The sequence below is a fragment of the Equus przewalskii genome, chromosome 13 (assembly GCF_037783145.1).
Source record: "Equus przewalskii isolate Varuska chromosome 13, EquPr2, whole genome shotgun sequence".
NCBI lineage: Eukaryota > Metazoa > Chordata > Mammalia > Perissodactyla > Equidae > Equus > Equus przewalskii.
Window position 1 is genome coordinate 68,357,199 of NC_091843.1, and position 12,723 is coordinate 68,369,921.

At 36.2% G+C, this 12,723-nt stretch overlaps 1 long non-coding RNA gene across 1 annotated transcript in view; it reads right to left on the reverse strand.

The window, feature by feature from the left end:
• Positions 1 to 11,007: 11,007 nt before the first annotated feature.
• LOC139075143 (uncharacterized) overlaps positions 11,008 to 12,723 on the reverse strand; it is an 83,412-nt gene continuing 81,696 nt past the window's right edge. The window contains exon 6 of the long non-coding RNA XR_011525245.1: positions 11,008 to 11,750. This is a non-coding gene — a long non-coding RNA (uncharacterized lncRNA). The remainder of the gene's footprint in view (positions 11,751 to 12,723) is intronic.

Consider the following 12,723-nt stretch of genomic DNA (forward strand, 5'->3'; position numbering starts at 1 on the left):
ATTGGCCTGATTATCAAAGCTTCTTTGGCATGGATTGTGCAGACAGTCTTTTTTCTTTTAGAATGAGTTTCTCAAACAACTATAGCATGACATGGGAGGTACATTGAGCAGCCATAATAGGGCTTCAATCTTGCCTAAAATGAACAAATGTATACAAAGTGAATAACCTAAACCAGCCAAAGCTATTTCACAACTGTATGTGAGAATTAGCATTTTTAGAAGGAAAAAAACTGTGTATTTAAGTGAAATAATCTAATTATTTCTTATTTATAATCAGATGCACTAAACTAAAGCCTCTGCCGATTAAATGGGGTTGAAATAGGTTTGTCATTACTAGGCATCCATCAAAGCTCTGGTCTTTATCCAGGAATCCAACCATATTACTGTGGGACATGCAGATGGAGGTCAATAAACAAGAATGTGAATTCTACTTTTTAATCAAATATAAAAGCCTAGAGGAGGAAAGTCCCTCTAAAGTTAAAGAGCTGAAAACAATCAATATGTCAGTATAAATTGTTTTTATGAATGCTTTATGCAGTTATTTAACAACATGTTATTTTCCTTTTCTTCCCCTCATGCTGCTTTCTGTGTTCCTGATAGTGGAAATCAGGACTTCAACAGATCAAGAAGTCATCTAATTCATATGGTGACATAACAGCCCAAAAGAATTCACTGAAGATCATTTAGGCACTTTACGAATTTGTAGTAAAACAGTAAAGGTCTGGGAACAGGTTCCTATATTTAAGAAAATGGGGTTTAAATAAAAGTAATAGGTCACATAAAATCTTAAAGAATATGTTGAAATATTTAAGAGAATAAACTATAACAAGCACTTTAAAAAACTCATTTACATTTAATTCTAGTGTTATTTAGGTTAAGTTTTACATTCCCCAAATGCTGTTTAGATATCCTATCTCCTCTTACTATATCTAGCTGAGTTCAAACGTCATGTAAGTATGTGTGTGTGTGTGTGTGTGTATTGACTCAAACTACATTTCCCACAAACAAGAGAAGCTCTCTGACCTGTAGCAAATTGGATTATATGAAAACATGGAGGATAAAATTAAAGTATATGAGTACAAGTTATTTTCCTTGTCAAATACACTGAGGGGTAGTGTCATTGTTTTCAAGGAACTACAAAGGGCTTGCCTTTAAAAAATAGAAAACAAAGAGAAATATAAAGTCCTATTTATTGTATTTACACAGCATAGACAGGTGTTCTGGGTGAGATAGATGCTACCTCACCTCCCATCATTCACATTCGCTCTCTAGGCAGTCAAAGACTATTTATACTGTGAGGATTGTTTGTTGTTATTTTATAATGGAAATCTGGCTCAATAATGCTTTGTGTAATTCTCTCTACTTCTTGAAAACAATGTTAATAGATGTACCAGTAAAATATACAGATGAACTTGGACTGCTGTTTGGGTTAAAAGGTCACCTCAAGAAAAGATAATCGTTTTCTATTAATGCTCAAACCACTATGCACTTCACTGAACTATATGGAAGGACACAGTGTCTTATTAGAAGATTAGTTTACAATATAAGCTGACAAGAATGGCTTTTAAAGTGTGATTCATGCTCTGAAACAGCACACTAAAGATAATTTCTCCTCTGTCTAGTCTGGGATAATGAAAATAACCAAGAAACTACATCTTAGACTTTATAGGTCTATAAACATATACGGAATCAGGTCACCCTATGCCACATTGTCACTTCCCATTCATATTTACTATAGTTACTCCTCTTTATTCAGAACCACAGTTGTATCAAAGAGGGAATAGGATCAGCTGTGTAATTTGCAAGAATAATTTCTCATTTTTAGAATGAACAAGATAACAAGCACCAAATGATAAGAGGAGAAACTACCAATTAAATATGTTCTGTGAATTTAATCTATAATTTATCTATTGATCTGTTCAGTGTAAGAATAATTTTGCCAGTTAATGTAGTTACTCAAGGCCAAACAATTGAAATTTATTAAAATATTTACAGAACTATCAAAGTAGCCTAAAGATAATAGAAACAACCCATAATCCTTATTATCAGTCAGAGTATTAGTATGGAAGAATATCTAGTGATGCACTTATTATTATAATTCATATAATTATCATTTTATAGATTATATAGAAATCTGCAGAAGGAAATTTACAGTATTTCTGCCTACTGTACAAAATTTCCATATAGTTAGATAATTATAAATTGTCAGCTTTATAGTGGCTGGTTACTTACTGTAAAATTATTTGCTATATTAGTCAATGAATAGAAATGCAATAACTTTTTAAAGTATACTATTAAACAGAATACACCTTAACTGAGATAGATATTATTTGCCACATTATTTGCTACATAAATGATATCTATGTTTGATGGTTTCCTATCATCTTAAATATAATATTTAATATTAATGTCATTGTTACTTAATATTAATATCACTTAATCATATTCCTAAAAAATCCTAGTTATTCTTCAAAACCCAGTTTAGAGGCCATTTTATGAAGAGACATTTCTCTGACCCATCCTCAGAAGGAATTACTCACTCCTCTGTTTCTTGTGCAGGTTTCTATTATACATTTCCCACTATAATTCAATCATTTATTTACTTTTAAACTCCCTTTCTAGATTTTGAACTTATGAAGAGAATCTATCCATCATCCTTATGTGAGGAAGAAACTATTGGTTACTTGGGTCAAGACTTCTTGAAATGAAATAGTATAATACGGCAAAGCCCCAGAGAAGAGGTTTCACTGAAAAAAGTTAAACTGATCTCTGGCATCAGAGATGAAAGCTGATGTGAAATGAGCATGTTTGAAGCTTTTCCTAAGGGGCTGCAGATGTTTGCATGCAACCTGCTGTACATGGGTGTAAGAAAGGCCTACTTGGCCCTCCAGACCTAGTAGATTTGCAGCGGGGACACACTGGGGTGAAGTGGTCTGTGTGACTGCCTGTGTGCTGACTGCAAAGGGAAGGCCTGAGAGGTGGGAGAGGTGCCTCTGTGTCTCAGCAGAGAGCTAAGAGTTCACCTGACCAACTAGAACAAAAGCATGTGGCCCCCTCCACTTGTCGGTTTGCCGCTGCTTGAGAGACCCCGACAGTCCAACCTGTATGAGTGCTGTGGGATCCCAAATTGTGAATAAGCAAAAGAAAAGTAGCAATCATAATCAAAGTAACTTGAGGGATGAAGACCAAGTCGGAAACCTACACAAGTGGGACCTGCTGAGGCAGAAGTGATGAAAGAAGCAGAGGAGAATTTCCAGAAAAATATTAATAACATTCAAAGAGAGGCACTTATACTCAATCCTTCCTCCAAAATCCTTCAGGAATCAGAAAATATGAATTCCAAATTAAAATAAATCATTATACAAACAAACAAAAAAAGACTATGATTACTGTTGAGGAAGAAATGTCACCAATGTGAAAGAAATATGAAGTATGAAAATCATGAGTAAAGAACTTTAGAGCAGAATCTCCCAACTGTTGGTCTTTGCCACATTGTGGAGCAGCTGATGGGGTACACATGTGCTGAAATATTGACTCCCCACAAGCAGTGGGTCAGCTGTGATGGGCCTCTGGTGGCTCAGGTGCCCAGACTGCTACCATGAGCAGCCTACTTCATTTGCCACTGCTGCTGTGAAAAAGAAATGAAAGAGGTTGGGAGCTCTGCTTTAGAAGCTAGATCCAGAGAGCACCTGTGTGAATAACTGAAGTTCTAAAAGGAGAACAGAAACATAGAGGAGAAATAATAAAGAAAAAATTCCATCCAAATCAAGTGAGCTCTTCATTTGAAAATCTCACTGAGCTACAGACAGTATAAAGGCAATAATGCACAAACATAGAGCATATCTTCATTTACCCAATTTGAGGAAAGTACTTGAGAAACTGCTGCAAACAATGAACAATATAGGAGACGCAGAAGTAGAAACTGAGAAATTAATATTAGGACACAAATTAAAATAAATTAATAATATTAGGATTACGTAGTTACATATAAATATATGACAATTATGTGGCTTTGAATTTGTAATACAAGGATTAGGCAAACAAAAGAGGTGTTGGGAAAAGTTCTTGCTCCTTTAAAAATACTCAGGTTGGAGGGAGAGTGGGGGGAGGAAGAATGGAAAAATAGAAATATTCTAAAGATTTGGTAACATGGAAGAGGGGATTGAGGAGGTTAAACATTTCTGTGTTGGATTCATAGTTACTATTTAATTTAAATATGGGACTGGTGAAGTAGGACTGTTTAGGATGGGGAGATGTAACAATTTGTTTTAGTACTACCCCAGGTCGGTGCACCTGCCTCGTTTTCCTGCCAAAGCAGTCTTGATGATGGTTTAGGGTGGTAGAGCCAGTTTGCTGCAGCTGCTGCTATGTACTATGGGGTTTGGGGATTGGGGAGGAGGGGCCACTGCACTAGTAGCTCTGGGCACCTCCCGTGTCTGGTCCCAGTGTCTTGCCTTGCATCCAGGCTGCCTGCCTCTAGCCCTTGTCTTCAGGCCTGTACAGCACCCCTTGAAGATCTCAGGACTGCTGATGAGTTGACACCTTACAGAACAAACTTTGACAATAAAATTTGGGAGAGGATACATCCTCCCTTCCAACACTTGTCAAGGAGCTGCTCAGCCATGTACCCCTTCATTCCCTGTCTCATTCCTTTTTTTTTCTTAATCCCGTATCCCTAAGATTGTACTCATCAATGGTGTTAGCATATAAGTCTTTACCTTAAATGCCGTCTTCTAAGGCATTCACGTTAAATCAGAAGATAAACACTGGTGCACTGGAAAGAATTATGGAACTTCCAAATTAATGGGTCAGGAAGGAAAAGGAAATGAAGAGAATCTAGTGCAATCTAAAAAAAAAAGTTATTTGTAATTAAGAAGTGACAACAAAAAAGTAAAAAACATAGTAAAAACACAATAATATAGAAGGACATAAAACATTATCAATTAATGATGTTTTTAAAGGTGTTGATTTTCCTGTTAAAAGACCCAGGCTTTAAGATTGTGTTAATTACACAAACTCCAGCTACTTAGGTTCTGCTAGAAACATGGAAATCCTAGTAGCAGGGTGTAAATAAAGGGATGGATGAAGATGGTTTAGGCAATTGCAAACTGACAGAAAGCAGGAATTAAATCACAATTAAAAATGAGGGGGCCCTGCCCCATGGCTGAGTGGTTAAAGTTCTGTATGCTCCACTTCAGCAGCCCAGGTTTGTGGGTTTGGATCCTGGGCACGAACCTACTCCACTCACCAGCAATGCTGTGGTGGTATCTCATGTACAAAATAGAGGTTGATTGGCACAGATGTTAGCCCAGAGTGAATCTTCCTCAGAAAAAGGAAAAAAAAATAGGTAAAATTTAATTCAAAATTAAAAGTATTCATTGAGATACTTAAATTAATTAAGCAGGCCATTAAACTGAGGTGTTTCTAACATCTTAGAAGCCTACATAAGCAAATCAAAACCTAAGGCTGTAAATGCCTCAAAGTTAGGAAATCAGAACTTAAAGACAACCAATCAAACAGCTAACCAGACTTTTCCAAATAATGCATCACTTAAGCTATAGCCAATCAAATCATTTCCTTGCTTTGCTTCTACCTCTTCTCTGTGAAAGTGTTTCCCTAGCTCCTGTTGGTGGAGCATTCCTAACCACTTCTGGTTTGGTGTTGCCCGATTTGAGTTAATTTTTGCTCAAATAAACTTAAAAATTTTAGTAAGCCTCAGTTTATCTTTTAACAGGACAAAAGGGAATACAATGCAATAACAAAAGATACAGAAAATATGCCATATATGCTAGTTTGTGACGTTACTGTTCAATTCCCCTACTTAGAAGCCATATGGTAAATACTGTCGTGGGAAAGCCCACTAAGAGTAGACATGGCAATGTGCCTGCACAAATCAGCAATCCAAGCAATTTTGCAATCACTCTTATCTTACCTTAGTCTACTTTAATTGAATAGTAGACTATTATAAGTTTCCCACAAATTGATATCATGCTATAACTTTCAATCTAAAGTTCATGCCTTAAGTGGATGTTAGAATAGAAGTATTCAGGATCTATTTGAACTTGACTTGTCCCTTGAAAAGAAATGAGAAGCATAAAAAAAAACCCAGAATGGGGGGGCTGGCCCCGTGGCCGAGTGGTTAAGTTCGCGCGCTCCGCTGCAGGCGGCCCAGTGTTTCGTTAGTTCGAATCCTGGGCGCGGACATGGCACTGCTCATCAGACCACGCTGAGGCAGCGTCCCACATGCCACAACTAGAAGGACCCACAAGGAAGAATACACAACTATGTACTGGGGGGCTTTGGGGAGAAAAAGGAAAAAATAAAATCTTAAAAAAAAAAAAAGAAAACCCAGAATGGATAAAGTAGCTGATCTGTAATTTTTTATTGATTAACCACACATTGATTGATATAAAAAGTGACCTTGGCATATGTATGTCATATCTGAAACTTTAATAAAAAAACTATTTACAAGATGTATAACTTTTAGTGTTCAAGAAAAGGTGGAACTTAATAGTCAATATGTTGGACTCAGTTAAACATACATTAAAACTCTGGCCTAATTATAGCCTCTTGGTTTCATACCAAAGAAATCAAAGAATGGTTTTGGGATATCTTTCTAGAAAAGTAGAGATGGCGAAGAGTCTGGCTCCTAGTTAGAAACCTATGTGCAATTTTCAGCCTCATCGTAGTCACTGTAAAAGCTCTACCAGGGGAGCCTCACTGGGGAAGCTGCCTTGCAAAGCACACCAATCTTGGGACGTAGCCCCTCTCCTCTTAGGCCTTGGGCAGAGGTCTTCTTCAGGTGCCTTTACAGAGTCCTTCTTAAGGGCAGAGGAAGAGAAACCTGGAAGATACATTACTCAACTCTGACTCAGTACCCAGTACTTCTCCACTCCTAGCCTTCCCCCTTGTTCCACCTCTACTCCAGAGTCCATAAAACTACCAGAGCCTTTTATTGGGGCTCCTTCAACAGTGAGACGACTCCTATGTCTGATTCTGCTCCATCTGACCCTCAATTCGTGCACTTTTGCATGGGGAAAATAAAACTGGAGGAGTTGGCATTTTCTTTGCTTTTAGACTCTTGCTTATGCCATCACATTAAAAGCTTAACTCGTTTATTTTTTCTCTTGTTGCTTTGGTTGGTTACTCTGACATCTGGCAGTTTTTCCCTCTGTCTCTCAGCTCAGCTGAACTCCTAACAGATGGGATAACTTTTAAAGTAAAAGAAAACCCTGAAAAACTACAAGATGTAGGACTACGTAGAATTCAATTAACATCTTAAAATACCTGTGAAAAGATACAGGTAACTGGCAGGGATATTTAAGTCAGAGGTTGAGATATCATCCCCTCTTTATATTTAGGCCAAGGGCCATGTATAAGTATTCTTCAAGAGTAATGACATCTTTTCTGATTCCTTTTATCTTCAGCTATATTGAAATGAATTCTTCAGAGTGCAGGCTTTTTCCTCTTCATGCCCACTTCGTAATGGATCAGAAGAAAAACTACAGGAGGCTAAAAAGATAGCGGGGCATTGGACTTTATATTCTCCCTTCCCTATCTATAACCTCCTTAATTAGGCATTTACCTGAAGGTAAAATAGGTGATTATAAAAAAAGCTTTATGCATTATATCTTGCAAATGCCTCAAAGTAAATTTAAAATGTCTTGTAATCCAATCTTAAGGTTATAAAAAGGTTGATAATCTTATATAAAAATCTGTATCCAATATGCTTAATAGTGAAACATATACTTCATTGTTTTTATTTCAATCTGCACTTTTGTATGATTGTAAGTTATGGAAGTATGTAGGTAAAATCTGGTCAACCAGAATCAAGTCACAAAACAGCAAGGATGCAGTAGAGCAAAGAAGTAATAATTGTTGCTCATTAGGGAATTTATTTTTCTATTTAAGGGACAGATAGATTTTTTACTAAATATGCTGACATATTAAGTGACATAAAATATATTCAGATGCATAGATCAATATGGAGATACTAATGTATTCCTTTCTAAGATTAAAATAAATAAATACAACATAATAGAACACTGATGAACTACAAATTGAAATTTCTAAGGAGCCCTGTCAAGGAGTTCAGATTACTTTCTTTGTTCGCAGATCTGTGTGCTTAAGCTTTGTTATTTATGTGTGATCTTATTCTCTTCCATAATTGAAACTATCACCTATATTCGTCATAATTTCAAATCTGTCTTTCTAGCAATACCTCTTGCCTAAAATCTAGGCCTGTGTTTCCATTTGTTTAATAGACACATGCATCTAAATGTCTTGGTAACATTTCAAAGTTATCCACTATCAAAGTAAATGGGTAATAATAGCAATCAAATTTACTCCTCTTTTATTGTATACCCTTTATATGATTCTTCCTCTAAGCCATTTCTCAAATTTATCTTTTCTTTCCTAATCCCACTGTTGACTCCTTGATTCAGATTCTTATCATCCCATTTCTGCATTATTTCAATAATTTATCAGGGCCGGCCCTGTGGCCAAGTGGTTAAGTTCGAGTGCTCTGCTACGGCGGCCCAGGGTTTCTCTGGTTCGGATCCTGGGCACGGTTATGGCACTGCTTGTCAGGCCACGTTGAGGCGGCGTCCCACGTACTACAACTAGAAGGACCCACAACTACAATATACAACTATATACTGGGGGGATTTGGGGAGAAAAAGCAGAAAGAAAAAAAAAAGATTGGCAACAGTTGTTAGCTCAGGTGCCAATCTTTAAAAATAGTAAAAAATAAATAAATAAAAAATAAATAATTTGTCCATCTCTTTGCCACCTGTACTCTGCCATATCATAGATCCTTTTAAGTGCTGCCACTTGTTTTTCTAAAACAGCAAGTCTGGGTAGCAATTCCCTATTTTAAAATTTGCATTACATCTCTGTTTCCTTCCTAAAGGATGAAGTGAAACTTCTTAGCATGACATTTGAAGGCTTTAAGCAGCCCTCAACTTCTTTTCCAGTCTCTTCTGGAACACTCCTCCATACATCAGTTTTGGCTAAAAGAAATTAGTAAACAGGTTGTAAAAAGAGGCTAAGAACTTTCTTGTTGTTAAGTCTTCGTATTTCATTCAGTATGTAACAATCAGTATCTCCTAACTTGTAGGACTGGTCTAAATACTATATTCTGAATTACCAGAATGTTATTTTGATCTCTGAAGTTATTCATTCAATTATCTATTCAACAAGCATTTTATTTTTTGAGGAAGATTGGCCCTGAGCTAACATTTCTTGCCAGTCTTCCTCGATTTTGTATGTGGGATGCCACCATAGAGTGTCTTGACGAGCAGTGTTAGGTCCACACCCAGGATCCGAACCTGTGAACCCACAGCCACAGAAGTGGAATGCACAAACTTAACCACTATCCCACTGGCTGGCCCTGTCGACAAGTATTTCTTGAAAGTTGTTATTCACTAGACACTCTGCCACACGTTGGAGATATGTGGTCCCTGCCTTCATGAGCATGTGCACGTATATTTGACCCTCTATTTTCCTTACTCTTGCTTCCTATAATGCCCTGCTCAAATATTTTCTCTTCTATGAAGCTACCTATAACACTTTTTGCCAACCCCAGCATAATTAACTTTCCTCCCTGTGTGTCATACATGTGGTTGTATCTTATATTAAAAACAAACAAAAATAGCTATGTTCTTATCAAGTATGGAGTAGACATATGCAATTGATATCTGGTTTTAAATGTTACGAGTAACAAAAACAATATAGTGAATATGGGTATCAAATTAGTACCAAAAGTTAAAACAAATAGTTTGATGCAAAAAAACACAATACAGGGGTCAGCCCAGTGGTGTAGTGGCTGGGTTTGCAGGTTCTGTTTCAGTACCTCAGGGTCTGTGGGTTTGTATCCCAGGCAGAGGCCTAGCACTGCTTGTCAAGCCACACTGTGGCGGCGTCTCACATAAAGTAGAGGAAGATTGGCATAGATGTTAGCTCAGCAACAATCTTCTTCAAGCAAAAAGAGGAAGACTGGCAACAGATGTTTGCTCAGGGCCAATTTTCCTCTCACAAACACACACAGAAACTAATGCAAAATAGGTTACATTCCAATATTCTTTTTGCCACCTACATTTGATCTTTATTTGATATTTAATCAAATATTTATTCTATATTTGATCTAATTCTGAAAAGCCATCTTTTTCACATTTATTTATTTAGGCACCAGTCTAGTGCTCAAAATAGATGCATTTACTTAGACCTTCAGGTCTCTCTCTTCTTCCTTTTCCTTTCTCTCCAGTCTAAACGTTAAGTCCACCAGCGACATCAGCCTGTCTGCACACCTTTAATATCCTCAATGTAAGAATTTATTGGCTACTATGTAGGGAAACAAGTAGAACTGAGATTTTTTTCTCTGTCTCTGGAGATTTTGGAAGACAAATGTCAGTGGTCATTCTTAGACCTACTTGGGGCAATGAGGGCCAAATATGTTATTTACCCCATGGTACATACTTAAGTATTGGTGCATATGGCTAACAAAGAGTCATAAGACCTTAGTGTCTTTATTTTTCAAAGTTTTCTTATACATATAAAAATACACAAAGAGTGTTTATGAACAAAGGATAAATATGATTATATTATACATACACTTTGGAGGACAGTGTTTTTTTCTTTATTGCTTGGCTCCTCTCCTTCCAACCTCTATCGTTACCAGTCTGCTTTAGTTCACCAGTGAATTCAACTTGCCAACCTAGAAAATATTCTTTCTTAATATTCTCTATTCCTATTTAATATACACTCCCACGCCCTTCCCCAGACATACATACATACTGTATATGCTTATGTAATATCATAAGTAATGTAAGTATATCTAATAGGTATCCATCTCTCTCTCTCCCTTCCTCTCTCTCTTTCTCTATGTACACACACATATATGCACTGTTTTTAGTCATTGCTTTACAAATATGAGATAATGCACATTTTTCTGAACCTTGCTTTTTTTCTTAACAATATCTTGTGAAATACTTCCCAGTCAACTGGAGTGGTTCTTACAAATTTTTATTAGTGTCAGCTGATATTTCATGGCACAGATATAAAGTCATTTATTGAACAATTCCTCTATTAATGGGAATCCCACTTTTTTTTTTACGTTTTTTTGTTTGAAGCAAGAAGCAACCTTTTTTCATAAGCTTACCTACTGGTGGCTTTATTTTAGTAGATAGGTTCACTGCCTTCAGGATTTTATATATGTATTTATATATGCACACACACACACATATATATTGTGTATGTGTATATACATATGTGGGTACACATATATATTTTTCCATATATTGTCCCATTTTGCTTATTCCACATATATATTGGAACATATATATTGTTCCATTTTGCTTTATAAAAGGCTGTACATGTCACATTTCTGTGAGTAGTGTATATGTACAGTTTTCCAAAACATACTTTCAGAAATAGGGGTGATTTCAGAAATATGTGTTTAATGATTATCTTCAATGTTTCAGGGTCTTAGGTTGAACAGTTACAAGATCATCAGTATTCTTGACTTTATAGAGCTTACAGTTAATTGGAGGACAGAGACAATGAACAGTATTATATGCTAATGAAAAAGGAAGTGCATTCATATAGAAAAATATTAGAGATTTACCTAACATGGACTTGGTGATCAAAGAACATTTCCCAGTAGAAGTAACACCAACCTGAGACTTGAAGAATGAATGATAATTACAGAGGTGAGGTGTGGGGTCAAGTATCCCGAGGAGAGGGACAGGTACCTGGAAAAAATAGGAGACAAAAGAGAGAAATTTTGGATATCGAAAAATGTTCTGAGTGCAAAGTCTTAGAATTATAAAATGGGGAATAGCAAGAGATGAGACTAGATAGCAAGAGAGGAATTAGATGATGAAGAGCATTATCAGTCATGCTAAGAGCATCCTGTGACAATGGGAGGTCATAGATGGTTTAGGAAATGTCACAGTGTGACTGGATTTAATATGTTTAAGTAATCACTCTGTTAGACTCTGACATCTGATCTGGACACTTGACATTCATTTGATAATTAACACGCACTATTTAAATTCTGTGTTCCTCCTAAGTCATTATTGGGATTCAGGGAATATTACTCTCTTTATGTAGGTCCCAGCTATTTTAAATTTTGGCAATGAATCTTTTCTAGTTTTGATTGATCCTTTTAAAATATTCATATTATTTAATGTTTTATATAATTCTATTTTATTTCATTTATTGTTTGTATCATTATATCATTGGAGAAAAAGAAGCACCAATGTTAGTGGTTATAAAGATATTGTTAGTTCAGATCCATGGTGTCTATTATACAAAGCTAAATCTCATATTAATCAAAGGACCAAGAAAAAATTCAACAGGAAGATATACCTACTAGGGACTTTCTTGTGTAAAACAAACTAAGTGTTAGCATAATAAAATTTTCTAAATGTTTCCCCCACGGACACACATGAACTATGTTTCTAACTTGCCTCACACGGCCATTTGTATCAAAGTAGGTGATTTAGATCACATTGCTATGTAAATTGCTAAGCACTCTTTAAACATTATTAATTATCTGATTACAACCCTTGTTATACCAGCCTACCTTTAGGAAACATTTGAATGAATTGATTCACATGCCTTTGAGGTATTGTTTTTAGATGATAATCCTTTTCCTCCGAAATTGATTCTCTTCTACTGAGAAAGCCAAGCCATTTTAAGTAAGACCATACATTAAGAAAA